At 35.2% G+C, this 27,925-nt stretch overlaps 1 pseudogene; it reads left to right on the forward strand.

Moving 5' to 3' along the window:
• Positions 1–3,228: 3,228 nt before the first annotated feature.
• The window catches only part of LOC141543944 (dihydrolipoyl dehydrogenase, mitochondrial pseudogene), a 105,538-nt pseudogene continuing 80,841 nt past the window's right edge, over positions 3,229–27,925 (forward strand).

The following is a 27,925-nucleotide window of genomic DNA, read 5'->3' on the forward strand; positions in this document are numbered from 1 at the left end:
TTCCATCACCATCATCATTTTTATACCTGGCATTTTTATAGTAATTAAAGGTGCTTCCAAATGTTATTTTGTTTAATCCTCACAACAACCCTGTAAATTAGGGACTACTATTATCCCCATTTTAAGTTTAAGGAAACAGTCTGAGAGGTTAAGTGAATTGTCCATATTCATAAGGCTAGGAAGCTTCTAAGACAAGATTTGGACATTGGGTTTTTCTAATTCCAAGTCCAATACTCTATCCACTGGGACACCAAAATATTGCTGCTTCAAGGACCTGCAATTTCATAAATCTGATACTTCCCATTTTGGTGGCAATTCTTCCATGTCTTTGGAGAAAGTCTTTGTGAGTTTTTGTGGCTGAGAAAAAATGCAGTCACCTTCCCAGTGATAAGATTATTTGTTTAATTCTCAGAGGATAAACACAGAGTCTGTCTCTGGACTTAACTTGAAATCTTTCCAACTTCTAGGACCTGCTTATGCTCTGCTGACACAGCCTTCAACTACCCAGGGTCACCTCCACCCTAGGATAAAGCAACAACACAGGACTTTAGTAAAGAAACACTGCCAATATTCTGCTTTTCTTTGCTATATTAGAATGTGAATAAATAATTCTTGCTACTTTTTTTTTAGATTTTGTGTGGGAAACAGATGTTGTGTTATTAAATAAGGTGGAAGTTTTTGACTAATCATTATTTCTATTACCAACCTTCAAATTTAACAAGTATAACAAGAACTCCAAATAACAAAGGTTTGTATTTGATTTGTTCATTTTAATATATGTGTCCTGTTTTTCTATGAAAACTATATACATCAAGTTTTGTGAAAGCTTAATACACTTGAAATAATGGGCATGAGAAGGTAAGAATGATTAAGATTCCAATTAAATTCCTCTGTTTAATTTTTAAAGTATTTAACATAATGGATCCAATCTATTTATCTAGTCATATTATGTATTAATCCATTTTGTACTCTATGATTCAGCCAAACTGACCTATTTGGTACTCTTCTTTCAACTACTTTTTCCCCATGCTTAGTATGAAATCTATTCTCACCTACTTCTTGTAGATTTGTTTCATTCAAAACTCCCCTCAAGTGATAGTTCCACATGGAGTCACTTGATTCTAACAGTTGATATTAGCATGTCTTATTACCCAATTACCTTGTATTATTTATTTATTTATTTAAACAACTTTCTACTTAAGTTACTATATGGCTATAAGAAAAGGAGCCCTGCTGATTTAAAATGAGCATCTCTCTGTCTGTCTGTCTCTTTCTGTCTCTGTCTCTCTGTCTCTGTCTCTGTATCTCTCTCTCTCTTTTTCTCTGTTTCTCGCCCTCTGTTTCTTTCTCTCTCCCACACACAAATAAAAAGAAACAATGAAGTATCTCACTGTATTTTGCAGTTAATTTCATCAAGTATTTTCACATAGTGAAAGCAAGAGATGACAGATGCATAGCCAAAATATTCCATTAGTAGTTGTGCAATGCCTTCAGGATTTTGATTTAACCCCTTGTAGTGATCTTTTAAGACATGACAACTGTAGTGCACTGAAGCCCCTGTATCTATTCTGTTCTATATCACATCTATTTATTGTCCTTCTAGTTTTATCTGCAAATACTCTTGGGAAAATCTGAATGCATCATGGCACAGTAATAGAATACTGGATTTGGATGAAAAGAACTTAGATTTAAACCTTTGCTCTAATGTTATGACCTTTTGGATTTCAACCTCTATAAGACTCATCTGCAAAATGAAGATAATTTTATCTATAAATAATATCTTTTTAGAAAGGCTTTTTTGTGATAGAAAAGTAAATCAAAATTAAATATGAGCTTTCATTATTAATTAAGAGTTATATCATATGACTATTTATCTTTATATAGTTTCAATCCTTATTTGAGAGCTTGGGGATAAGATGAAAAGGGAAGTTGGAAAGTCTATAATCAGCATGGAATTATTCATATTCATATTCATAATGATATTATTCCTTAGAAATTTCTGAATAATGATGAAGCTTCCTCTAATTGGTCTGCTAAGTAAGAAGAGTTAAATACTGAGAAATTTATAATGGGAGATAATAAATATTTTTAATTGATTTCTGAGACAGAACTCAGTGGATTTGCAGAAGAGGAGAAACATCTCTCCAACTTCCTCATTACTTTTTTGGTTATGAAACAAAGAAGTACTTAGAGCTGATTCCAAGTTGAGTAAGGGGAAGAGGAGGATTCCCTACATTCCATCTGTCCTCCAATAAGCTATGAACCTAGGGCTGGTTTTATCTCTGTGTTTGACCTTTCCTAACTTTAAGTCAATAAATAACAATTAATTAATTTGAAATTTAAAAAGAAAGAAAAAAAGAAAACTAGATTATCAGCATCAAAAATAAAAATGGATGAATTCACCATTGATGAAGAAAAAATTAAAGTAATTATTAGGAGCTATTTTACCTAATTATATGTCAATGGATCTGATAATATTAGTAAAATAGATATTTAGCAAAAAAAAAAATTCCCAGAATAACAAAAGAGGAAATAGAATACTTAAACAAATGTATCTTAGAAGAAAAAAAAAAAAAAAAACAAAACAAAAAAACATGACTTAAATGAGCTTTCAAAAAAAAGTCTCCAGGACTACATGCATTCACAAGAGAATTCTACCAAACATTTAAAGAATTATTAATTCCAATACTGTTAGGATTACAAGGTGAGAAGTCAGGTTGTCTGGACAGTGACAAGGTGAGAACTCAGGTTGTCTGGACAGTGACAAGGTGAGAACTCAAGTTGACAGTTCTCTGGCTCGGACCTTTGGTTTGGGCCTTTAAAGAGAGTTTACACTTTAGGAATTCTAAGAGGAGCAAGTTCATTGGTGGAAATACTTCCCCATGCCCCATTGAGTTCTCACATGCCTATTCTCTGGGAGGATAAAAGGAGGGCAGCATTGGGCCTGAGGAATCTACTCTGATATAAAGTTGTGACTTCAGGCAGGCTGAAAGGAGACCAGTCTGATTTGGGGAAGGACAAGAGCTGGAGGAGATTCAGAGCTCCCAAGAAACCTGCACACAGAGGAAAAGATTTTACAGATCTCCTCCCAGAGAAGGATTATAATTGAGCAGATGACTGGACCCTCACAATTCAAGAACTTTACATATTGGCACCCAACATGGGGCTCGAACCTACAACCCTGAGATTAAGAGTCTCATGCTCTACTGACTGAGCTAGCCTAGGAAAATGCAGAGCTGGAGCCGTGTGTCCTGTGCCCTGGCCAAGAGAGGATATTTTAGTCGAATGCCTCATGGCTTACAGGGGATTTCTGCAGTTCCTTTGAGAACATATGCAGATCAACCAATTGATGCTGATGTGACAGTCATAGGTTCTGGTCCTGGAGGATATGTTGCTGCTATTAAAGCTGCTCAATTGGGTTTTAAGACAGTGTGTATTGAAAAAAAAAGAAACACTTGGTGGAACTTGTTTGAATGTTGGCTGTATTCCTTCTAAGGCATTATTGAATAACTCACATTTTTATCACATGGCTCATAAAGATTTTGCCTTTAGAGGAATTGAAATTGTAGAAATCTGTTTGAATTTAGAGAAGATGATGGAGCACAAGAATAATGCAGTAAAAGCCTTAACTGGTGGAATTGCTCACTTATTTAAGCAAAATAAGGTCACCCGTGTGGATGGATATAGAAAGATAAAAAGCAAAAATCAGATTATAGCAGCAAAAGCTGATGGTAGCTCTCAGGTTATCAATACAAAGAACATTCTCATAGCCACAGGTTCAGAAGTTACTCCCTTCATGATTGATAAAGAAACAATTGTATCATCTACAGGTGCTTTATGCTTTAAAAAAGTTCCAGAAAAGATGGTTGTCATTGGTGCAGGAGTAATAGGTGTGGAATTGGATTCAGTATGGCAGCGACTTGGTGCAGATGTGACAGCAGTCAAGTTTTTAGGACATCTTGGTGGTATGGGAATTGACATGGAAATTTCTAAAAATTTTCAGCGAATCCTTCAAAAACAGGGATTTAAGTTTAAACTAAATACCAAAGTTACTGGAGCTACCAAAAAACCAGATGGGAAAAATTGATGTAGCAATTGAAGCTGCTTCTGGTGGAAAAGCTGAAGTTTTTACTTGTGATGTGCTCTTGGTTTGTGTTGGCCGACAACCCTTCACCAAAAATTTGGGACTAGAAGAGCTTGGAATTGAGCTGGATCCCAAAGGTAGAATCCCAGTTAATACCAGATTCCAAACCAAAATTCCAAATATCTTTGCTATTGGAGATGTAATTGCTGGCCCTATGTTAGTTCACAAAGCAGAAGTATTATCTGGGTTGAAGGAATGGCCAGAGGTGCTGTACATATTGACTACAATTGTGTGCCATCAGTGATCTATATGCATCCTGAAGTTGCATGGGTTGGTAAATCAGAAGAGCAGTTGAAAGAAGAGGGTATTGAGTACAAAATTGGAAAGTTTCCTTTTGCTGCTAATAGTAGAGCTAAGACTAATGCTGACACAGATGGCATGGTGAAGATCCTTGGTCACAAATCAACAGACAGAATACTGTGAGCACATATTCTAGGATCGGGTGCTGGAGAAATGATAAATGAAGCTGCCCTTGCCTTGGAATATGGAGCTTCCTGTGAAGATGTTGCAAGTTTGTCATGCCCATCCGACTATATCTGAAGCTTTCAGGGAACCAAATCTAGCTGCATCTTTTGGCAAAGGGGGATTAGACAAAAATGCTCCTTTAGAGGAGATCATAAGACGATGTACCACAGTGGGAACAAATGCTTTTTACACCCGGACTATTATGAACATGGAAAGACAGGGTCCCTCCTGGCAAAGGACTTCTAGAGAAACTTGGTGAAGTTTTCAATGTGGAAAAATTGAACATCTAAGAGCTCAGTGTAGATATGGAGAAAGAGTGAGAAGACAGGATGAGAGAAGACCTAAAACTCCATGTCCAAAATGTCACAAGGGTCTCCACTGGGCCTCCGAATGTAGATTGACCCAGGGAAATGAGAGGCGGGGCCCAGCTTCAGCTCCCCAAGTGGGGCATGATGGCAGCTGAGGTTACATCCAGAGAATTTTAAGACATGATCAATCAGCCAAAAGGCAATCAGATGGAAGAAAGGGATTGAAATTAGGAAAAATAGAGTTGTGTGCAGTAGAGACTACTGAGATACTCCCTGGAGAAGTGAAATCTGTTCCTTTTCAGCCTATGGATCCTTTGCCTCCAGGCACAGTAGGCTTGACCATTTCACCTTCTAAGAGTACTTACAAAACAGTGTTCATCCATACACTAATGTGGGAAACTGGAGAACGTGTAGCTAATATCCCAGTCACTAACACAGGTAGACAACATGTGATTTATCAACCAGGAGAAGTAGTAGCATCAGGTTTACTGATACAGATGCCTAATAAGCAATCAGGTGATAGTCGCCTAGATTCTGACTCCAATGAACAAAATCTAGGAATATATTTGACAGCAGCTGTGACAGCTAATCGACCTATGCTTACTATTTATATAAATGGAATACCATTTGAAGGATTGGTAGACATGGGTGCAGATCGTACAGTTATTAGTTATTGGAGGTGCCAATTGGCCCAGTCACTGGCCAAAGATTAAGGCAGACACCTACATGTCTGGGGTAGGAGGATCAATAGCAGCAGAAGTTAGTGCTAGGCCTTTGAGATGGATATTTGAAGGTGAAACAGGAATTTTTACTCCTTTTGTGGTTGAAAAAATCCCCATCAATCTGTGAGGAAGAGACATTTTACAGCAGATAGGATTACAAATAAGCACTTCGGCTTTTTAGGCAGGGCTGCTGTTGAAGGCCTGCCATCACTTTCACCTGTTCCTATCCAATGGAAAACTGATACACCAGTGTGGATAGAACAATGGCCCTTAGATAGCGAAGGTCTTATTAGATATAGTACAGGAACAACTTGACCAAGGACACTTACAACCTTCTCTAAGTCCTTGGAATTTCCCAGTATTTGTTGTAAAAAAGAAATCTGGAAAATGGAGGATGTTGACTGATTTAAGAAAGGTAAATGAACAGATGGAAACTATGGGAACTCTTCAATCTGGACTTCCATCTCCTACTCAATTGCCTAGAGAATGGCCTCTGTGGGTTATAGACATTAAGGATTGTTTCTATTCTATCCCTCTAGATAAGGAGGATATGAAAAGATTTGCTTTTTAAGTGTCTAGTGTTAATTTGGCTGAGCCTTATAAAAGATATGAATGGACAGTTTTTTTCCACAGGGAATGAAAAACAGCCCTACTATGTGCCAAATGTATGTTGCTGCTGCTCTTGCTCCAGTAAGAAAAGCATTTCCAAAAGTAATATTGTTACATTATATGGATGATATTTTGGGATGTGCACCTGAGGAACAGATGTTAGAAGCCTGTCTACAAAAGACCATGGAAACACTAAAGTACTAACTGCATATAGCTACAGAAAAAATTCAAAGACATGCTCCTTTTCAATATTTAGGATATGAAGTATATCCTGAGACACACACAGTACAAAAGCTTTCTTGAAGAACAGAGAAGTTGAACACCTTAAATGATTTCCAAAAATTAATAGGAGATATCCAATGGAAGACAATTAGGCTTAATTACCAATCAACTGCAACCTCTATATGACATTTTAAAGGGAGACAGTGCTTTAAATTCATCACACCAGCTTACAAAAGAAACACAAGAGGCTTTGAGAGAAGTTGAACTGGCTTTATCCAATATGGTTGAAAGAGTCACTCAAAAACCTTTGGAAATATCAGTTTTTGCTACAAAAGAGGCACCCACAGCAGTCCTTCATCAAGGAGACAGAGTGATTGAGTGGGTGAACCTCCCAGCACAATCAGAGCAAAGCCTTATTCCTTACCCAGTGCTTGTGGCTAGAATTTTATTAAAGGCTATTAAGAGAGTAATACAATTATTTGGGATAAGTCCTGAAAAAATATACACATTCTATACTAATGAACAAATTAATGTATGCTGTGAGACCCTCCCAGAATGGCAAAATTTATTGGCCACAGCTCCACATTTCTCACATGGGTCTCCATTAAAGATAACCCGGCTACTACATAATTGGCAATGGATTTTTGAAGAAAAGATTTCTAAGGTTCCTCTTAAAGGACCAACAATCTTTACAGATGCTTCCAAAGAAAATATTTGTGCTGTATACTCTCATGATTTAACCATAAAGAGAGTAGAAAGGACTCCTTTTCAGTCCACTCAACAGAATGAATTTTTGCTATCATGCTAGCTCTTACTTATTACCCAGGAAATGTAAATATAATTACTGATTCAGCCTATTCAGCAGGTGTAGTACAAAGAATTGCCACAGCCCAAATAAAATTTGCAGCCTCTAATATTTATCAGCTCTTTAAGGAACTTCAAGAGCAAGTGAGAAAGCATCCAGGCAAGATTTATATCTTGCATGTTCACTCACATAATGGACTTTCAGGTCCTATTTTTGATGGAAATTCAAAGGCAGATAGCCTTCTAACCATGTTAGCCAGTACTCCTTTATTTCAGGAAGCACAAGAATCTCATTCTAAATATCATGAGGCTGCTCAAGCTTTACGTTTACAATTTGGAATAACAAGAGAGGAAGCTAGAAGCATAGTAAAAAGCTGTACAGCTTGCCTTCCTTTACACCGTCCTACACTCCCTCCAGGGAAGAATCCTCATGGTTTGAGACCCAATGAAATCTTGCAAATGGATGTGACCTACTATAAATCTTTCGATTGTCTGTCTTTCATTCATGTGGTAGTAGATACCTTTTCAGGATTCACTTTTGCAGTGCCAACAGCAAAAGAGACAGCTCAAGTGGTCACTGAATTCCTTATCCAAGCATTTCCAATTATGGGTGTGCCACAAGAAATAAAAACAGATAATGGACCTGCATATAGTTCTAAATATTTTGTGCACTTTTGTGTGCAGTATAACATTTTACACACCACTGGAATACTTTTTAATCCGCAAGGTCAGGCAATAGTAGAAAAAAGAAACAGAGACATTAAGACACTCCTTCAAAAACAAAAGAAAGGGGGAGCCACAGGTAATCCTAGGGAACTTATAAATTTACTTCTCTATACCATTAATTTTCTAATTTTTAACAAAGATGCACTGGATCTGGCAGACAGGTTTTATAACCTACCAGAAAGGCAGTGTCCAGTGTGAGCAGCTCCACTGTCCTTGGATAATCTCCAGGTGATCTGGAGAGACCTAGAAAGTGGTGAATTGAAGGGACCAGAGAGGTTAACTGCCTGGGGGAGAGAGTTTGCTTGTATTTCTTCAGCAGGAAAAGGAATCAGATGGGTGCCAACAAGCCGTATTTGCCTTGTCCATCAGAGAGAGACAGAAAAAGAGAAAGACCTCAAAACAAAGGAGAAAATCTAAGAAACATCTGACACTGAAAGAACATGGCTAATAAGAAGACTGTTAAAGGACTTTAAAATCAGCAAGAATCACTGGATTTCTTAACACAAGATGAGACTAATGGACAATGGACTTATGGACATTTATAAATTCTTAATTTATGATTATTTGATCATGTTATTTGTTACATACTTCTAGTATGTATTATGTTACTATGCTACTATGTTACTATGTGTTTATATAATCTATGTAATTATGTTTAATGCTTCCCATATTGATGGATTTATGTTTCAAGTTCATGACTACCCTATGTTCTAAATCAAAAGAAAGGGGGAGATGTTAGGATTACAAGATGAGAACTCAGATTGTCTGGACAGTGATAAGGTGAGAACTCAGGTTGACTTGACAGTTCTCTGACTCAGACCTTTGGTTCGGGCCTTTAAAGAGAGTTTACACCTTAGGAATTCTAAGAGGAGCAAGTTCATTGGTAGAAGTATTTCCCCATGCCCCATTGAGTTCTCACATGCCTATTCTCTGGGAGGATAAAAGGAGGGCAGCATTGGGCCTGAGGAATCTACTCTGATATAAAGTTGTGACTTCAGGCAGGCTGAAAGGAGACCAGTCTGATTTGGGGAAGGACAAGAGCTGGAGGAGATTCAGAGCTCCCAAGAAACCTGCACACAGAGGAAAAGATTTTACAGATCTCCTCCCAGAGAAGGATTATAATTGAGCAGATGACTGGACCCTCACAATTCAAGAACGTTTCACAAACTATATAAACTATTTAGAAAATTTGACAAAGAAGTTCTACAAATTTGACATTTTTAAATTTTTATTAAGTTTTGTATTTACAAAACATATGCATGAGCAGTTTTTCAATATTGACCCTTGCAAAACTTTCTGCTACAAATTTTTCCTCCTTCCCCAAATGGCAGGCAGTCCAATATATGTTAAATATGTTAAAATATATGTTAAATCCAATATACGTGTACATATTTATACAGTTATCTTGCTGCATAAGAAAAATTGGATCAAGAAGGAAAAAAAACCTGAGGAAAAAAAAAAAAAACACAAGCAAACAGCAACCAAAAGACTGAAAAGGCTATGTTTTGGTCCATACTCAGTTCCCACAGTCCTTTTTCTGGGCATATATAGCTTTCTTCATCACTGAACAATTGGAGCTGGTTTGAATCATCTCATTGTTGAAGAGACAAACATTAGAATTGACAGTTCATCAGAATTGATCATGAAATAGTCTTATTGCTAAGTATAACCATCTCCTGGTTCTGCTCATTTCACTTAGCATCAGTTCATGTAAGTCTTTCCAGGCCTCTCTGAAATCATCTTGCTAGTTGTTTCTTATAGAACAATAATATTCCATAACATTCATATACCATAATTTCTTCAGTCATTCTTCCATTAATGGGTATCCATTCAGTTTCCAGTTTCCAGCCACTACAAAAAGTGCTGCTACAAACATGTTTGCACATATGGGTCCCTTTCCCTCCTTTAAAATTTATTTGGGATATAAGCCCAATAGAAACGCTGCTGGGTCAAAGGGTATGCACAGTTTTGAGAACTTTTTTTTAGCATATTTCCAAATTTATCTCCAGATTAAAAATGTGTTTTTATAACAAAAATATGGTGCTGACATCCAATCTAGGAAAAGAAGCAAAAACAGAAAAATAAAATTATAGAGCAATTCCCCTATTAGATATTGATTTAAAAAGTTTAAATAAAATACTAGCAAACAAATTACAGTAATAATATTACAAATATCATACACTCTTACCAGGTAAAATTTACACCAGAAATGCAGGGTTGGTTCAATGCTAAAAGAACTTTCAGCATAATTGACCATATCAATAACAAAAGGGGAAAAAGGCATATGATTATTTCCATAGATACAGAAAAAGCTTTTTTGTTAGTATTTGCTTTCAAGCTTTTGATTTCCATTTTTTCTCCTTTCCTCCCCTAACCCTTCTCCAAGAGGACAATCAATCTGATATCAGTTATATAAGTACAATCATATTTAGAATATTTCCACATTAGTAAGGTAGTGAAAGAAGAATCAGAGCAAAGAGGAAAGCCATAAGAAAGGAAAAAACAATAAAAAGTGAAAATAGTATGCTTCAATGTGCATTCAGACTCAAGAGTTATTTCTCTGGATGTAGATGGCATTTTCACCATTTATCAAGATCAATGGAAAACAACAACAACAGGAACTAGAAAGTAGTACCAGATCTCAAACTATATTACAAATTGATAATCATGAAAACAATCTGGTCCTGGCTAAGAAATAAAGTGGTGGATTAATGAAATAAATTAGGTACATAATACACAGTCATAAATGACCATAGAAATCTAAGTTCTTGACGGACTAAAAAACCACCATCATTTGGGACAAGAATTCACTATTTGACAAAAACTCCTGGGAAAAACTGTACAACCATTTGTCAGAAATGAGATATAAATGAACAGGTTATGCCATATATAAAGACATAGTTAAAATGAGTACATGATTTATATATAAAGTATATCACAAGCAAATTAAGGAAACATTAATTTTTCTTGTCAGATCTCTGGATAAGGGAAGAATGCACAAACAAATAAGAGATAGAGGGAATCACAGGATATAAAATGAATAATTTTGATTTTAATAAATTATAAAGTTTTCTACAAACAGCATCAATGTAGACAATATCAGAAGAAAAGCAGAAAATTGGAAGAGGGAAGAATTAAAACAATTCTCTCTGATAAAGGTATAATTTCTGAAATATATAAAGTACTGATTAAGATTTATTTTTAAAATCATGGGTCATTCTCCATTGACAAATTCTTATAGCATATGAAAAGACAATTTTCAGATGAAGAAATCAAGGCTACCTATATTCATATGAAAATTTTGAAAGGAAATGCTCTAAATCACTATTGTTTAGAGAAATGCAAATTAAAACAATTCCAAGGTGTCACCTCACACATCAGATTGGCTAATATAACGGAATGAAAACTGACCAATTTTGGAGGGAATATGGGAAAATTCAGATACTAATGAAATATTGGTGTTGATCTAACTATTCTGGAAGGTAATTTGGGAAATTTTTTCCCCAAGGGCATATATATATATATATATATATATATATATATATATATGTATATATATATATATATCCCTTTGACCCAGCAATACTACGATTTGATCTGTATCCCAAAGGGATAAAAAGAAAAGGACCTATATCTATAAAAAAATTATAGCAGCTCTTTTTGTGGTGGCAAAAATTAGAAGTTGTGAGAATGCCCATAAAATTGGGAAAGGTTGACAAGATCTTAGTATATATTATGATATAGTACCATTGTATTACAAGAAATGATGACCAAGATGGTTTCAAAAAAACTGGAAAGCCTTATATGGATTAATGCAAAATGAAATGAGCAGAACCAGACAAACAATTGTATACAGTAGCAGCAATATTGTATGTTGATCAGCTATGAGATGACTTAACTCTTCTTGTCAATATGATGATCCAAGATAATTCAAAAGGACTCAAAATGAAAAATGTTATCCTCAGAGAAAGATTGTAATTCAGAATTCAATTTTAATGCAGATTGAAATATTATTTTTCAACAAGATATTTGATAACTAGAATACCTGTATTCTAGAAAGAGACATTCTTGCTAAGACAAAGATGGAAGAGTTTAGTCTAAGTCACAATGTGATGCTCAATTGTATTATGGGAATGAAAATCATGATCTTTTGAGAATAGGTGCCTAAATTGGCACTTACAGATGACTTTCAAATAATTGTAAAAAATAGTCAAATTAAAGTCCTTAAAATTTCCCCAACCATCTCGTTGACTTAAAATCAACCCCCATCAAATTCCAGGACAGGTGATCAAATTTTTTCCTTTTTTAGTGATGGAAACAAAGGTCATCACAGTTTTTAGTTATGGTGCATTTAATGTACCTTAATCCTATTTGTACAATAAGAAAGATAAATGGCATGTGGAAGCTACAATGATCCACAGGAATCCAAATAAACACATTTTGTTGATTGCTCAGTCCATTACTGACTTTATCAATGTGGTATAACAGATAGATAGGAACTGTTCCTATAGATGAAATTATCTCATATTATCCCTCCGAATCAAAGTGAGGATGTCCTTGACCAGCCTTTATAGAAGAGGATAGCTTTTCAGTAGTGACATATAAAAGGGAAAATATTTAGCATTACTTCCCTTACTGAAATAGGGATTACTGAATGGGATAGTGTTATAAGGTAAATGTTGCTATGGACTTAGGGCCCAGAACAGGTTGCATGCAAGAGGATTATGATATATTAAGTACTTTAAAATACATGACCTTGAAATTTAATGAAGATGAGTGATTGTCCCAGAAGTATCATTATTTTTTCTGTGGTTCTCATGTTCTTGGACCTGTGCTTCTTAATCACTAGTAAGCTGATTATACCACAACAACTACTGTGAACTATAAATATTCTATTTTTCCCTCACCTTTTATTGGGGTTCTCACTGCTCAGACCAATTAAAAATAATTAGTCACCTTCCAAAAGAAGATAAACTTATATTTTTATTAGCAAAAAAGTGGAAGATTTATGTTTTGAAGATGGTCACCTATTGAACCAGAATTGATGATTTTCTTTGTCTCACCTCCCAACTCCTAAACCTTACTTGTCACATGAATCAGAAATTTAAGATCCAGGATATAATTATTCCCAAGGGTGAAACTGAATCCTGGAATTTAAGGCATATAGTTAACTATCCTCTGTATTTAGTTATCATGATATTAAACCTGTTTAACATGTTACATTTTTTTCCTGTCTTTTTAAAATCTCTTTCTGTTTTTAATTTATATCAATCTTCTTCTCTAGTATTGTCTTTACCAGGTAACTGCAAACATGGAGAAAAGGTTATTAGTAATAGTCCTAAAGTTATTTAAGTGATTAAAAATCTGCTAGAAAACCTTAGATTCTGGCTATTAAGGGATACACTTTGATAAGGGCCACTACAACTTCTAATCAGTACAGGAATTATGACAGGAAGTTCTCTTGTGCCACTGGAAATTCACCATACATATCATTAATTTTCTTAAAAGTCAATGATATTGTCCTTGAAACATCTAAGATAGTCCAGAGATTAAGGCTTGAATTGGGACTGTTACTATTTATCTATATCATAAAATCTCAGTTCCTAACTGATGAGTACTTAGGTTTGAGAGACACTTCCCACTGCCATGTGAGTCAACACACTATTGTAACAAGTAAAATCCAGTGGGAAATTGGATATTATAATAAAGGCATTTGCATTGGTCAGTGATCCTTTCTATTCTATTTGTGAATAAAATGATTGTGTTAATGCTATAAAGATATCCAAGTCATACATTTTCTTCTAATACTAGTCTAATAGTTTACACAAGACTGAACCTTTTATCTCTCCTCTCAGTGTAGCTAGCTAACCAAATCTTACTCTTCTTTCTGAGTTATTTCTCCATATTTCTTTTCTTTCTTCCTTCTTCCCTTCTTTCTTTCCTTCTTTTCTTTCTTTTTTTCTTCTTTCTTCCTTCTATCATTTTTTCTCTCTTTCCTTCTTTGTAGAAAGCTGGAACTTTGAAGAAGTATACTTGAAACAAGTTGTTAACTCAGTGGAATTGAGATAATGGTTCTCTAGTTCACATATACACTTAATTGTAAGGTTCTGACTAGCTTTCTGGAGGACTTCCTAATGGATTTTGGTTTCAGCAGAATAATCACCACAAGAACAATCAGGAATAAAGTCCAAAGTCTTTATTATCTCCTTCACAGTCTGTGTCTGTGTCTGTGTCTGTGACCCAGTATCCTCTGCCAGAATTCTCAGGTCTGTCAGTTTGATCTTAGTGCAGGAGGCATGAGAGCCACCACAAGGCTGGTCAAAGATAGAATGCCTTTCTTCCAGTCCTTCTTAGCTCTTATATATCTTCTTGTAATTACATCATTACAGCATACTGATTATGTATAAACTTAGAGAACCATTACATCACCATACTAAGTACTCAGTGTAGAGGGTGGAATTTTGAAGTATACTTGAAAGAAGTATACTTGAAACAAGGTATTATTATTGTATCATCAGTGGAACTGAAATACAATGGTTATCTAGTTTACATAAACTTGGTACTTAGCATGGTGATGTAATAGTTCTACAGTTGATGTAATTGTAAAAAGGTATTTAAACTGAGGACAAAGTCAGCCACAGACATTCTATCTTTGATCATCCTCATAGTGACTCTCCTACTTCCTGCACTAAGATGAAGACTGGGCCAAAATAAAGAATCTAGATTCTATTCTTGACCACTGAATGGTGTCTATCCTGCTGAGACCACGGTCTATGTGAAGGACCTCCAGAAAGCTAGCCTGAACATTATACTTCTTTATTCCTTCTTTTCTTCTATCCTTTCTTACTTTCTTTCTTCCTTTCTTTCTTTCTCTGTCTCTCTCTCTCTGTCTCTCACTCTCTCACTCTCTTTGTCTACTGCTCTGTCTTTGTCTCTCTCTTTCTCATGCTTGCCTTGATGTTGCAATCAGGACAGAACAAGACACTGCCTAGCACAATATTTGGAATATACTAAATACTTAATAAATACAGAGTGATTGTTTCATGTTCATTAGTAACTGAAAATCCCTTGTACCTACAAAGCATCCCTGTAAGTAAGTTCCCTAGTTAGTACTAAAATCAAAAGTCATTTCTTTAGATTGATTCTTGGTGTCTCCAAAAGTCATCTTTTGAAATGTAAATTTCCACCTAGCAAAGGCTTTAGTGATGAAGTGCCCATAGGATTAGATGAGGTTTAAACAAAAGAAAGAGAAAAGAGGCAGGCTCCAAGCAGGTGAAATTATTGTCATGATGTTTAGTGTATTGGAAGGGCTGGGGAAGCAGACAATAACATGAAAACTCTCAGTTCCAAGTGATAAAGGAAGCAGGAAGTCAAGGAAGGATGTGTAGGAAGTTAAAGATAGTGTTCAGGGAATGCTAGAGCCTCTGAGATAGGTACTTTCTGAGTTCTTTTAAGTAATGCTAGTCTACCTTTGAGATCCACCTATCCCTCAACACTTATCTATGGATCTAAGAAGCTGTAGCATCATAGAAAGCCTTCAGACTCATCAGTAAATAAGGGGACTTTCTACCTTAAACATGTGCATCCTTCTCTAGAGGAATGGACAGATGAAAAATAATTTGTTCCAATGAACATGAAGGTGACTGAAACAGGAGTTTCGTCTTGGTCAGAAATGGAAGACCCCAAGATCATTCACTGCATCTCAGGACATTTCTAGTCTTCCTGACTTTTGTCTTGTTATTGTAGGACTTGGATGATTCTGGAAAAGAAAGTGAATCTCATGACTTTGTTGAATTCTGCTTCAATTAAATCCAATTCATTTGCAAGTCAAAACATCACCCCATAATATCATTGGTCCTCTTCAAAAGAAAAGATTAAAACAACAATTTAAATCTACTATTAGTCATTTCTTCAGAATAATTATTTGTATCTCTAAGATTTTTTCTTTTAAAATGTAAATTTCCTAGGAGTGGCAACATATTAAGTTACTATAACCCATGCTTGTTAGTGTGGATTAATCTTTCAGTAATCTTTGTAGATCCTTAGGGAATCAAGTGTTAACTGGATTTGATGAACTTTGAAAGAGAGAGAGAGACAGACAGACAGACAGACAGAGAGGTAGGAAAGGAAGGATGGAGAGGAAAAGAGAGGGAAGGAGGGAGAGAAAGAGGAAGGGAAAGAGGAGAGATAGAGGAGAGAAAGGGAGGTAAAGAGAAAGGAGAGAGGAAGAGGGGAAGAGAGACAGAGAGAGAAGGAAGAGGGGGAATAGAAGGACAGGCACAGGGACAGGGACAGAGATAAGACACAGGTTGTTCAAAGTAGGTGAAACTAGTGTCATGGTGTTTGAAATGTTGGAGTCTGAAGGAAGGGTGCTTAGGAGGTTAAAGAAAACCTCTGTCTACTGCATTATTCCATCCAAAACAGCAAATTGTAGATAACTTCTGTAAATGGAGAAAGTCTGAGCTCCCTTGCCAAGAGGCCCTTTCAGAATTAATCAATCAAAAATGCTTCCTGACCACTATGTTCAGGGAAATAGTCACACTTCCATCTGTTTTTCTCTTTTCTATTTCTACTGCTACCACTGAATTCAGGTCCTCATCAACCCCTGCAGAGATCATTGCAATAGTCCCCTCCACCAATATTAGTGCCCCTTCTAATCCATGCTTCATGCTGCTGCCCGATTAATCTTCCACATGCAACAATTTTTTAATATCACTCTTCAGCTCAAACCCTTCAATGATTTCCTTTTGCTTCCTAAATAAAATTGACATTCCAAACTTTATTTATCTGATGATGTCTTAGATGTACCTCACATTATTTTCCTGAAAGTTTTAGACAGGTTTAATCCTTTATGAATACATGTTTCATTTTTTCCCCTCTCCCTGCCTTTATTCAAATATTCTCCCCTACATTTAAACTAGATTCTCCTTAGCCTTTATCTGTTGAAATTCAATCTATCAAGACTTAGTCAATAAGTCCTGTACTGAACACTGGGGAAATAAAAACAATTTCCTGCCCTCAAGATCTTACATTCTAATAGAGTAAAGCAACATAAAAAGGAAACTGGTGGGAAGAAGGAAAGGTGAAGCTATCTAGTGAGAGACATATGGAAATGAACAGTTAATGAAAATCTTGAAAAGGAAAACCTAGCCAGGTCTTTGTTAAATGGAGATTCTGAAAGAGGCTATCAATGAGAGGGAGAAATCCCAGAGATGGAGGTTACTTCCAATGTGTAATTCCCAAGACTAGAGTGAGCTTTAGCTTGAAGATGTTTCTGGAGTACAAGAATAAAAAGTTGCGAGTACAGCCTGGAGAGAAGTAACAGACTATTGAAATATTCTCTTCACCATTAAGCATTCCCAAATCTTCTAGTTAAAAACATTATCTGTCCCATCCTCCTGTCCCCTCTCCTTTCTCATCATTTCCTTCTCATCCTTGTGTTTTTATGTAAGCATTGTTTGTCTCTATCAAATGGTAAGGTGCAAGAGGTCAGGGACTTTGTCTAAGTAACACTTTTCTCTGCACACAAAGGAAATTACTTGAATTATTGTTGCCAAGAAACAGATGACACATATCCTGCCCAAAAAGAGTTTATAAAACAAATTAAAGAGATAGGAAAAAGGTATACATGAATGAATTAGAATTATATAACATAAGCTTATGTGTAAAACTATATTTGTGTAAAATGAAATGCTATAGTTTAGAGGATTTTCAGGATCATCACAATATATCTGATATTTTATTTTATGATATGACCCTTTCTTTACAACACAATACAGTAACAGTACACAGCTATATCTAATGATATTTATGTAGTGCTTTAAGGTTTGAAAAGTATGTATATTTGAGAAGTGTGTATGTGTGTGTATACATGCACATATACTTATTAAATCTAAAAGATTTGTTTTTGTATATGTGTCAATACACAAGAATATATATACACACATATATGTGTATATGTATATATGTCTGCATATATTCATATGTTTGTTAAACTCAGCATTTTTAGCATTTTTTCTAGTACACTCTCTCCCTCCCTCTTTTTCTTTCTCTCTCCTTCCCTCCCTCCCCCCCTATATATAATATATATATTCTAAAATGTGTGATTTTTTTCAGTGCTAAAAGTGTGATTTGTGAACATTTTTGTTCACAGAGAAGCATATTTATGAATTTAATTTAATTTAATTATTTAAATTTAAAGTGATTTAACACAAATTCCAAATCAAAGCATGATGGTGAAGGACAGAAATGGGGTAAGTTGGATTTTATGAACAAAGACCCTCGAGTCAGTTTCAATCTAGTCTCAATGACTGAGCAAGTTACTTAATGTTCAATTGGCTTGATTTCTTCATGAAGATAATAACAGCAAAATTATTTTGTGGATCAAAGAGATAATGCTTGTAAGACACTTGACACAGTGCTGAGAATACAGTGCTATAAAAAAGTTTTATGTACTCTTTAAATGTTAAATATTGTTATTATTATTACTAATTGATTCAAATTTATTAAGCAATTAATACATATAGAGAATGGAGAGAAATGAGGCAGCTAGATAGGACAGAGGATGGAGCACTGGTTCTGAAGTCAGGAGGAGCTGAGTTCAAATGCAGCAGTATTTATTAATAGATGTGTAACTCTGGGCATATCACTTACCCCAATTCCCTCCATAAAAGAAAAAAAAAAAGAATAGAGAGAAATATATATATAGTGGATAGAGACATGGGTTTGAAATCAGGAAGACCTGCATACAAATTCTGTTTCTGATACTTACTACTTGTGTAATCCTGAGCAAATCACAAAACCACTACTGATTCAGGAAATTCAATAAGATTTCTCTACCAAGCAAAAGCAGCATTACACTCCAAATCTGAACTCAGGTTCTCTGACTTCAGAGTCAATGCCTCAGCAAGATATTTTATTCTCTTACCTTTCACCATTCAGTCAATGTGACTATAAAAGTGTAATAAATAGAATGCAATTTTTGAAAGTCTGCCTATTCCCTTCTCAAGCCTTCATCAACAATGCCTTTGAGACCCACATAGGGTATTTTCATAAAGATTCTTTCAAGCTTGGAAAGTATTGAGATGATATTATGAGTCAGTAGTTATTGATACACTCTCAGTTTCCTTTTCTGAGGGAAGAAGTGGCTAGCAATATTGGTGATGTTTTCTAAGACTGCTATTCTCTCCTCCAAATATACTAAAAATTGATCGCTCAACACTCACCAAAATGTGTCCTCACCAGCAAAATCTCTACTGTATTTAGGGAGAAAACATTCAATTTGTTCATGCCAGAAGTGTTTGTTTTTAAAGTGTTCTTATGAAAACTGAATATAATCTAGAGTCAAACATCACTTCTTAAAATGGAAACCCAGTTTATATTGGAGAGATACTTTAAGTACTGCCCTGTAAGATATCAGTGAGGAGAATACATTCACCCTTCAGGAAAGACAATTTTAAATTCATTTCAGTCATTGCTTATAATTGAGTGTAACATCCAAAAAAATCCTTCAGCTGACCTCCTGTCTATCTTTGTTTTTCTTTTAATACAATTGCTCAAGACAAAAATAGTATATGTAAATGACTGAGAACGACAGCAAGCATTTCCTGGCTGCAGTTAGGGGACAGGGAGTGTGCCTGTATGTGTGTGTGTGTGTGGGGGGGAGATTCTGTTGTTGTTTTAAATATCACAAACAAATAAAAACAAAAACAAAAAACATCAAAGCCATCTGTTTGGGGTCCATTAGAACTCACAGGTAAATAATTGAAAAAGCTTAAGTGGTCTTTTTTTTTCCACATACAAAGAAAAATTTGGAGGCACACAGCACAAATAGATCACATATGGAAACTAATTAAAACCCTGTCAAAGTAAGCTTGTCATCTTTTACACTGCAGTAAGTGAACAAGAAAATAGGACAAGATTGCTTGCAAAATGGGCACAATGGTTGGCTTTGAATTCTGACAAATATTTGAGAAGAAACACATACCTCACTAACCACAGCTGCTTATCTTGGGAGTTTTGGCTTATTTTGATCAGGCATTAACCCAAATTTGGAACAATTTAGCCAGGGTTTATTCCAGTTCTATGTCATAGAAGACTTGAAATGTTCTGACACTTAGTTTTTGAACATCAATTCACATTAAAAAATTCTTCCAGTGCTTTGCACAGTAAATTTTTGCACATAGGATCATAGACAAAAGAGGCAGAAGCAATCTATTCCAATTCCTTCACTATATAAATGAGATAGAAAAGCTGTTTACTATTTCTTTCTCCAGTTCATTTTACAGTTGAGGAAACTGAGATAAACCAAGTTAAGTGACTTCCCCAGAAGCACAGAGCTAGTAAGTAACTGAGGCTAAATTTAAATTCAGGTATTCCTGATTCCAGGGTGGGTGGTCTATCCACTCTACCACCTAATTGTGCCAGTCTGAGGAGTATTCATCGAGGACTAGCACTTTTGGTATGTAGGTTTGTCCAGCCCTTTTTCAAGGCTATTTATTTACGTCTGGTGTTCAGCTGTCACCCAACTTTTATCTATGGTTCCAAAGAGATATAGAATGAGCAATGATTATACCTAGGTAAAAATATCGTGAAAGACAGGCTAAACCAGATTGAGGAAACTGATAGGTATCAAATAACTCCATGAGTTAGGAAGAAGTCTATCTCAAGCATGTGAAAATTTAATCCAGTGGGATGGGTGAATGAGAACATTTTTCCTATAGCTATAAAAGCAATTGAAACAAATGCTGGGAGGCACTTAGAGCTTGGTCCAACACAGAAAACACCAGGATTATCCACTGTATCCAAGTCATCACCAATCATCTTGCCTTTTGCCTTGCTACTAGAATTCAATGACTTTGGAAGAAAGATTGAGTTTGATGACTGTACAATTCTGCTTCACTTAAATCTAATTCATTTGCAAGTCAAAGATCACCCTATGATGTCATTGATTCTCTTTAAAAAGGAAAACTGAAGCCCAACTGTTTATTTAAAGTGCAGGGATTAATTATACTAATCTTGCCATATTAAAATTGGTTCAAAAAAGAACTTGCAATTAAAGCTTCCTTTGACACCATTTTGGAAAATGATGGTAAATAGTGAGTCCCTGAATTCTACACCCAAGTTATGGCAATTCCACTAAGCTGAAGAGAACTCAAGCAAAGAAATGTCTAAGGAAAACCTAAATTGAGAGATGCTCATTACAAAACATTTGGCCATGAAGTAAGTTGTTTTTTCTGTCCCTAACAACTCATGAAAATTGTCTACAAAAGTATAAAAACATTTTATTCTTCACAGGTAGAAAAAGGACCCAGCTGATATTCTTCAAATATTGAAGAAATTGATGTGACACAAAAGTTTTTCCAGTAGTAAACCTGAATTCTGATAGCATTTTTCAACATTTGGACTCATGTTTCAGAGTTTGGTAAATTTCAAGAGCACTTTGATGCTGATACAGGTGGTGGACAGACAATAAGGGAAGCTGGAATGAAACTATCAAGTTAGTAGTTTTAAGAACACCATTAGGTTGCCCTTGGAAAAGGCTTTTCAGGTACCTTTCCAGTTGGTATAAAGTCTCACCACATATACTACATGACATGTTAACTACTTCAAGATGAGCACACGGCCAGTATCTTAGAATAAGTGTCCATTGACTCACTTGAAATAAGTTAACAGCATATATCTCAAAATATTTATTGTTTGAACCATATCTGCATGGACTTATTAAACATGACCAGAAGAAGGAAGAAACAAGATTCTGTTAAAAGTCTCTTCTTAGCCCCTAGTGCCTTCCCTTAATGATTATCTTGTATTTAGTCTCCACATATTGATTTGACAAGTATCCTCCATACAATTATTCTATGTACATTTAGATATTTATTTACTATTACCCTATATGAAATATATGGAATACAAACCCCATATGGAATATTAAATACCCCTTGAGAGTCACTTCTTTGTGTTTGTATCCTTAAAACTCAGTAGAGATCATGGAAAATTGCAGTTGCTTAATAAATGTTTGTTTATTTCATTGACTTGCTCAAGATCACCTTAGTAGTAGCAGTGCTTGGAAGAGACACAATTACTCTGATTTCAAATGCAGCTTTTGTCCATTATGCTATTCTGTTCAAAGCTTCACAAATACTTTCTAAATAAAGTAGGTAACATTTATATTGTGTTTATAATTTTCATTTTTCTCTTCCTTTTAAAAACTGTTTTATTGATGTCTTTTATTTTTACAGTGGTTACCCAATCCAGATTATGAAATAAAAAAAAAAAACACAGAACATCTGATTTAGTGATGATATTTGATGACTATGTAGCAATATGGTTCATTTTTCTGCCTGGAACTGAGAAAATATGTTTTATCATGTGTCACTTTAATTTTTTTTCATTTATTCAGAATTGCAATTTTGTTTTTTTGTAATCTGTTTCCTAAAAGATGAGGAAATAATTTACACAGCCAACAACAACAAAACTGATGCAATCTTTTGTTAGAGGCATTGGATTAAACCTAGGCAGTTAAAAAACAAATATTAAAAATATCCCTACTCTCAAGGAGCTTCTTCACTTTTGAAGCAAACAATATATGTAAGTGTAAACTGCTCCTGATCTGATGAAGCAGATTTTAATTTTCAAATTCACAGTTAATTCTTCCTGTAGTATTGTAGTTTTTAAACACATGATAGCATAAGATTGTGAGTCCAATTAGGAAGTAATCCTCTTTAATAACAAGGTAGGTTCAGAGTGAGGATGGAATTGGAATCTCAGTCCTGAACTAGGAAAGGTCACTGTGTCCTGTGTAGATGCCAGAACTGTACCATGTTCTCATCCTTGAACAAACGTGATTCAAAGAAATACAAGGATAGGGTCACCATAGGTATTTATAAGCAGTAAGAATAATTCCCTCAGATGAAGGATTTAACAGAATGAAAATGTATGCATTAAAATGGATGCTAATTTTAACAAGCTGAAATAAGGCAAAAAAAAAAAAAAGAAAAGAAAAGAAAAGAAAGAAAGAAAAAGGACTATCTGGTATATGTGTGTGTGTGTGTTTGTATGTGTACATGCATGAGAATGCATGCATATTTGTTTTCTCAATGCCCAGACACCTAATTTTGTATTTTCTAATTGGGAAGGGGGGGGTTGTGTGTGAGTGTGTGTGTGTTCAATGGAGAAAGAGCTAATAGATTAATAGTTGAAGATTAAAGATAGAGGGTGGGGAGAGATCTTCTGAATGGGATCTTCTGAAGACAGGAAGAGATGGAATTCAGAACAGTTGTAGAGTTCTTGGCCAAGACAAAGAGAAGAGCCATCTTAACATCAGAGACAAGAAGTGAAAAAGGAAGTGGGGAGAGGATGTCAAAGAATTTTAAGAGAAAATAAGCAGAGAAGCAGGATCTTGGTGGATATTCTCAGTTTTCTCAGGGGATGTTCCTCATGCAAATTCAGGAACTCCTTCACCATTTTATACCTGAGAGTTTCAGAGAGTTTCCTAGAGAAACTGAGAATTTAGGAGTCTTGCCCTGGATGAGAGAATGTGTCAAGAGTAGAAAACGAAGGAATAGCTAGCTAGATGGCACAATGGAGAAAACATCAGTTCTGGAGTTAAGAATATCTAAGATCAAATCTAGCTTCAGAACTTATTAGTTTTGTGATACTGAGCAAATAATCATTTAACCAGATTGTCTCCCAAAAAAAAAGTGTAACATGAACGTAAATATCTTTCTCCATTTTTTTCTAGGTCATTATCTTTGCCATGACTTTCTTTGTCTATATATTTAATTTTAGCCCTAATTCTATGTTACATGTCAAATAAAGATATATAAAATATAATATTATAAAGAAAAGGTTTATATAGTTATTCCCATTTTTAATCAAGGTTATTTTGATATTTCTGCCATTATTGTTTTCTTCCACTTTTTTTTAACCTAATCTCCCCACAAGTTGTCATATTTACCACCATCTATTGCATTTAAAAAGCTGATTTTGTTGAGAACATGTCTTGTATAATGGAAAAACTCTACAGGGGACATCAGAATATCTGAGTCCTAGGTTTGGATATGTGAGTACGAAGCTACTGTTGATCAAGAAAAACTTTCTGAGTTTCAAGGAAGTCACAGGAAGCTTACCTGTAAAATCAGGAGATTGAACCAGATGAGAGAGAATCACTGAAATGTATTCTATTTCCAAATTCATTTTATACCATTCTTTGGCAATTAGAAAAATCTCCAAAATAGAGTACTTTAAAGCTATGTTTATTTTTCAAAGTTTTTTTTTCCTTAGGTCACATCTTCTCCACCTAGAAGTAGCTTATGGCTCAGTGATAGAATGCTGGAGTCAGGATGGATCTAAGTTCAAATATGACTTCAGACAGTTAATACTTGTATGACCCCTGGAGAAACCAGTTAACTTAGTCAATTAAAAAGTGAAGATAATAAAATCCTTTAGGTGGCAACGAGGTAGCACAATGTGAATTGTGCTAGGCCTATAGTCTGTAGTACCTGAATTCAAATCTGGCCTCAGACACTTACTAGCTTTGTGATCCTGGGAAATTCACTTAATCTTGTTGCCTCAGTTTCTTCATCCATAAAATGAGCTGAGAGGGAAATGACAAGTCATTTCATTATCTTTCCCAAGAAATCCCCAAATGCGATCACAAATAGTCAAACAGGACTGAAATAATGGAATAATAATAACAAGTGCCATAAAATGCCTAATCAAATAAAAAAAAAGTATGTAATATATATAGTTCACAGCACCACAATAATAGTACTGTTTAAAGGAAGATTGACACACCTATTTTATTTTTAAGGGCAACCACCAAGTAGCCAGGGGAAAAAAGTGCTAGGTAGGTTGGGCTTAGAATCAGGAAGACTCAGCTTCCTGAGTTAAAATCCAGTTTTAGAAAGTTACTAATGGTGATCCTGATCAAGTCACTTATCCCTGTTCACTTCAGATCCTTATGTGTAAAATGGGCTGGAGAAAGAAATGACAAACTACTCAAGTATCCTTAATAAGAAAATCCCAAGTGAGGCCATAAAGACTCAAATGAAATGCTTCAACATTAACAACCTTGCTTGGGTTATTGTGAGGATCAAATAAGATTATATTTGTAAAGTACTTGGCATAATTCCGAACATATAAGATCTGTCCTTGTCCCTCTCCTTCTACTAATACAGAGCAAAATTATTGTTGTGTTGGTAAATATTTAACAACTCACTTTCTGGGGGGAAAAGTTTTTTCACATATTTTAAGTGTAATCTTCATTATTAATATTTCTTCATTACTTTCTTATGCCTGTACAATCAACAAAACAATAAATCAAGTCCTGATTTCTAGCATTTGCTTGTTGCTAAAGTGTGAATATTTATGTTTTAACAATAAGGTCTTGAGAACCAGTTTAAGCTTCTGCAGAATAGCCCTCATAGAGATTATACTAACATTTAAGATAATATATATTGGAGAGGGAAGGCTGTCTTTTGACCAAAATCTTAAGTTTTTACAATTTGTTTTAATAAAACATGCAACTTTCCCCTTATGGCCATTTGCCTAAAACAGTTAAACATGTCATCAATAATTTTGCTAAAGAAGCTATAATAAAATGGATGGACATTTCTACATATGATCTGACTAAGGAAGAAATGCAATTCTAATATGATTTGAAGCACCTTCCTTTTTGAAACTGTTTTTAAGGCTGTCAAAAAGGTCTCCTCACAAAGTGAGGGTGACTGTTAATAAGCTCTTCCTCTTTAAGTCAATCCTTCCCTGAGCCTCAAACTGTATTTGTTTTTGGGATGGAATCCTTTGGACCTGAAATTGACCTGTTAGGTTTCTGAGAGAGAGAGAGAGAGAGAGAGAGAGAGAGAGAGAGAGAGAGAGAGAGAGAGAGATCTTCCAAAAATAGATAGATAGACAGATAGATAGATAGATGAATGAATAAATTAATAAATGGATAGATAAAGATGAGAAAAGAAGGCTAATCATGGAGTTTGAGAAAATAAATCAGTTGTCAAGTGAATATGTTAGTGCGGAAAGCTACTGATAGCGAAACAATTACAGTATTGTTTTCTATGGAACAATGATTGTATTCCCCTTTGCTAGTAACAAAAATGTCATTGTGCAGAAAAAATCATGGGGATAAATAAAAGCAGAAGTGTGAATGGACTCCCAAGAAACCACCATGTTATCTCCTCTCTGTAAATTATTTGGCCCTAATGTCATTCCAAAAAAGACTTGCCTACCTACTGTATATCTCTCAAAGAGGAATAAAGGAATAAGCATTTATATAATGCTTACTATATGACAGACACTGTGTTAAACACTTTTTACAAATATTACCTTATTTGATCCTCTAATAATCTCAAAAAATAGATGCTGTCATTATCTCCCTTTTACAGTTGAAGAAACTTAAGCAAAGAGAGGTCTTTCTGATGTTGGCAGTGCTTCATCCACTGTGCTAACCCACTGCCAACAGAAAGTAATTGTATAACAAATCCTGTTCTAATATTTAGCCGTCCTTACAAAAGGACTTCATCTGATCAACTCACAAAGCATTCTGTTTTAAATATTTTAGGCATTTTAAATAAGTGATTTACTAATCATCTTGATTCTGCATATATATTAGCAATCACTAGGCAGGATGAATAGAGTACTGAACTTGGAATCAATTAAGAACTGAATTCAAATCTAGATTCAGACACTTAATGTCTGTCTGACAAGTCACTTTATTCTGCCCAAGGCAGAAAATAAAATATTCTGCATAACTTAGAATACTTTATAAATGTTAACTATTACCTATTTATATTTTTGGCTCCTTCTGGCTCTAAGTCTGAGATCCTCTTCTCCTATGTACCAGATAAACTGTATATTATTTAAAGGCAAAGACTATATTCTATTTTTTCTTTTATCCTACATGCCTAGATTTTTGTTGTATTTTTTATTTGGAAATTCAACCTAAATCCAAGCAATGTCTATTAAAGACAAATTTTATCTTATTCTATTCTGTTAGAGATACTCCAACAATTACCCAATGATGACTAGTAATTTCAACATAGAAACTATGAGATTTTAAAACTAGAAGGGTTCATCTGTCTGACACTTCTCATTTAATGGATGAATACACAAAGACCCAGAGAGACTAAGTAACATGCCAACAGTTACACACCAAATTAATGTCAAAGAGGGTCCTGAACATCAGCTTTTTATCTCTTCAGGTTTTTGGTACTTCTTCACTAGGAAAAGATATCATATCATGTATTTAGCTGAATTTTTCTTCCATTTGATAGGGGTTGAGGTCCCTTTAAGATTCATTTCTGATTTCCCAACCCCCATGGCTGAATATCCGGGCCCAGCCCCCACTGGATCTGAGCTGGCTTGGGTTTTCTCAGCTCCCACAAACAGTTTCTTCCTTATCTGAAAAGCCCGCCAAGAACTTGGGGGTACCACCCACAATCTCCTTTTATGTATAAAAGAGCCAAGCTGGAGCTCTCTCTTTGCAGGAGCCTCCCCCCCCCCAACTCATGGTATCCTTCTGGCCATGTTAAGGGTTCTTGCCCGCCAGTGGCCACCTTTGGCCCTGGCGTTTTTCTAACTGAACTTTACTTCCAAATTCCTACAATAAACCTTTTTTATCAATCTAGGTTTTCAGGCCTGTAAATGCATTTACAGCCTCATGGGAGCCTCATGGGATCTTTGTACCGATAAATGGGGTTCCCCCTTTCCTTTCTCTCATCACATTCTAATTCCATCCCATGCAGCCTAAAGTTTAATAAATCCTTAGGATACTGTTCATATCCTTTGCTATGTTAGGAAAACCTGAATTCAAATGTGACCTTAGACACTTATTAGCTATGTGACCCTGGGAAAATCATTTAAATTTGTAAATATTTGTAAATTTGTAAATAGGGCTAATGAATAGTACCCAT

Source organism: Sminthopsis crassicaudata, chromosome 5, assembly GCF_048593235.1.
Source record: "Sminthopsis crassicaudata isolate SCR6 chromosome 5, ASM4859323v1, whole genome shotgun sequence".
In the NCBI taxonomy this organism is placed as follows: Eukaryota; Metazoa; Chordata; class Mammalia; order Dasyuromorphia; family Dasyuridae; genus Sminthopsis; species Sminthopsis crassicaudata.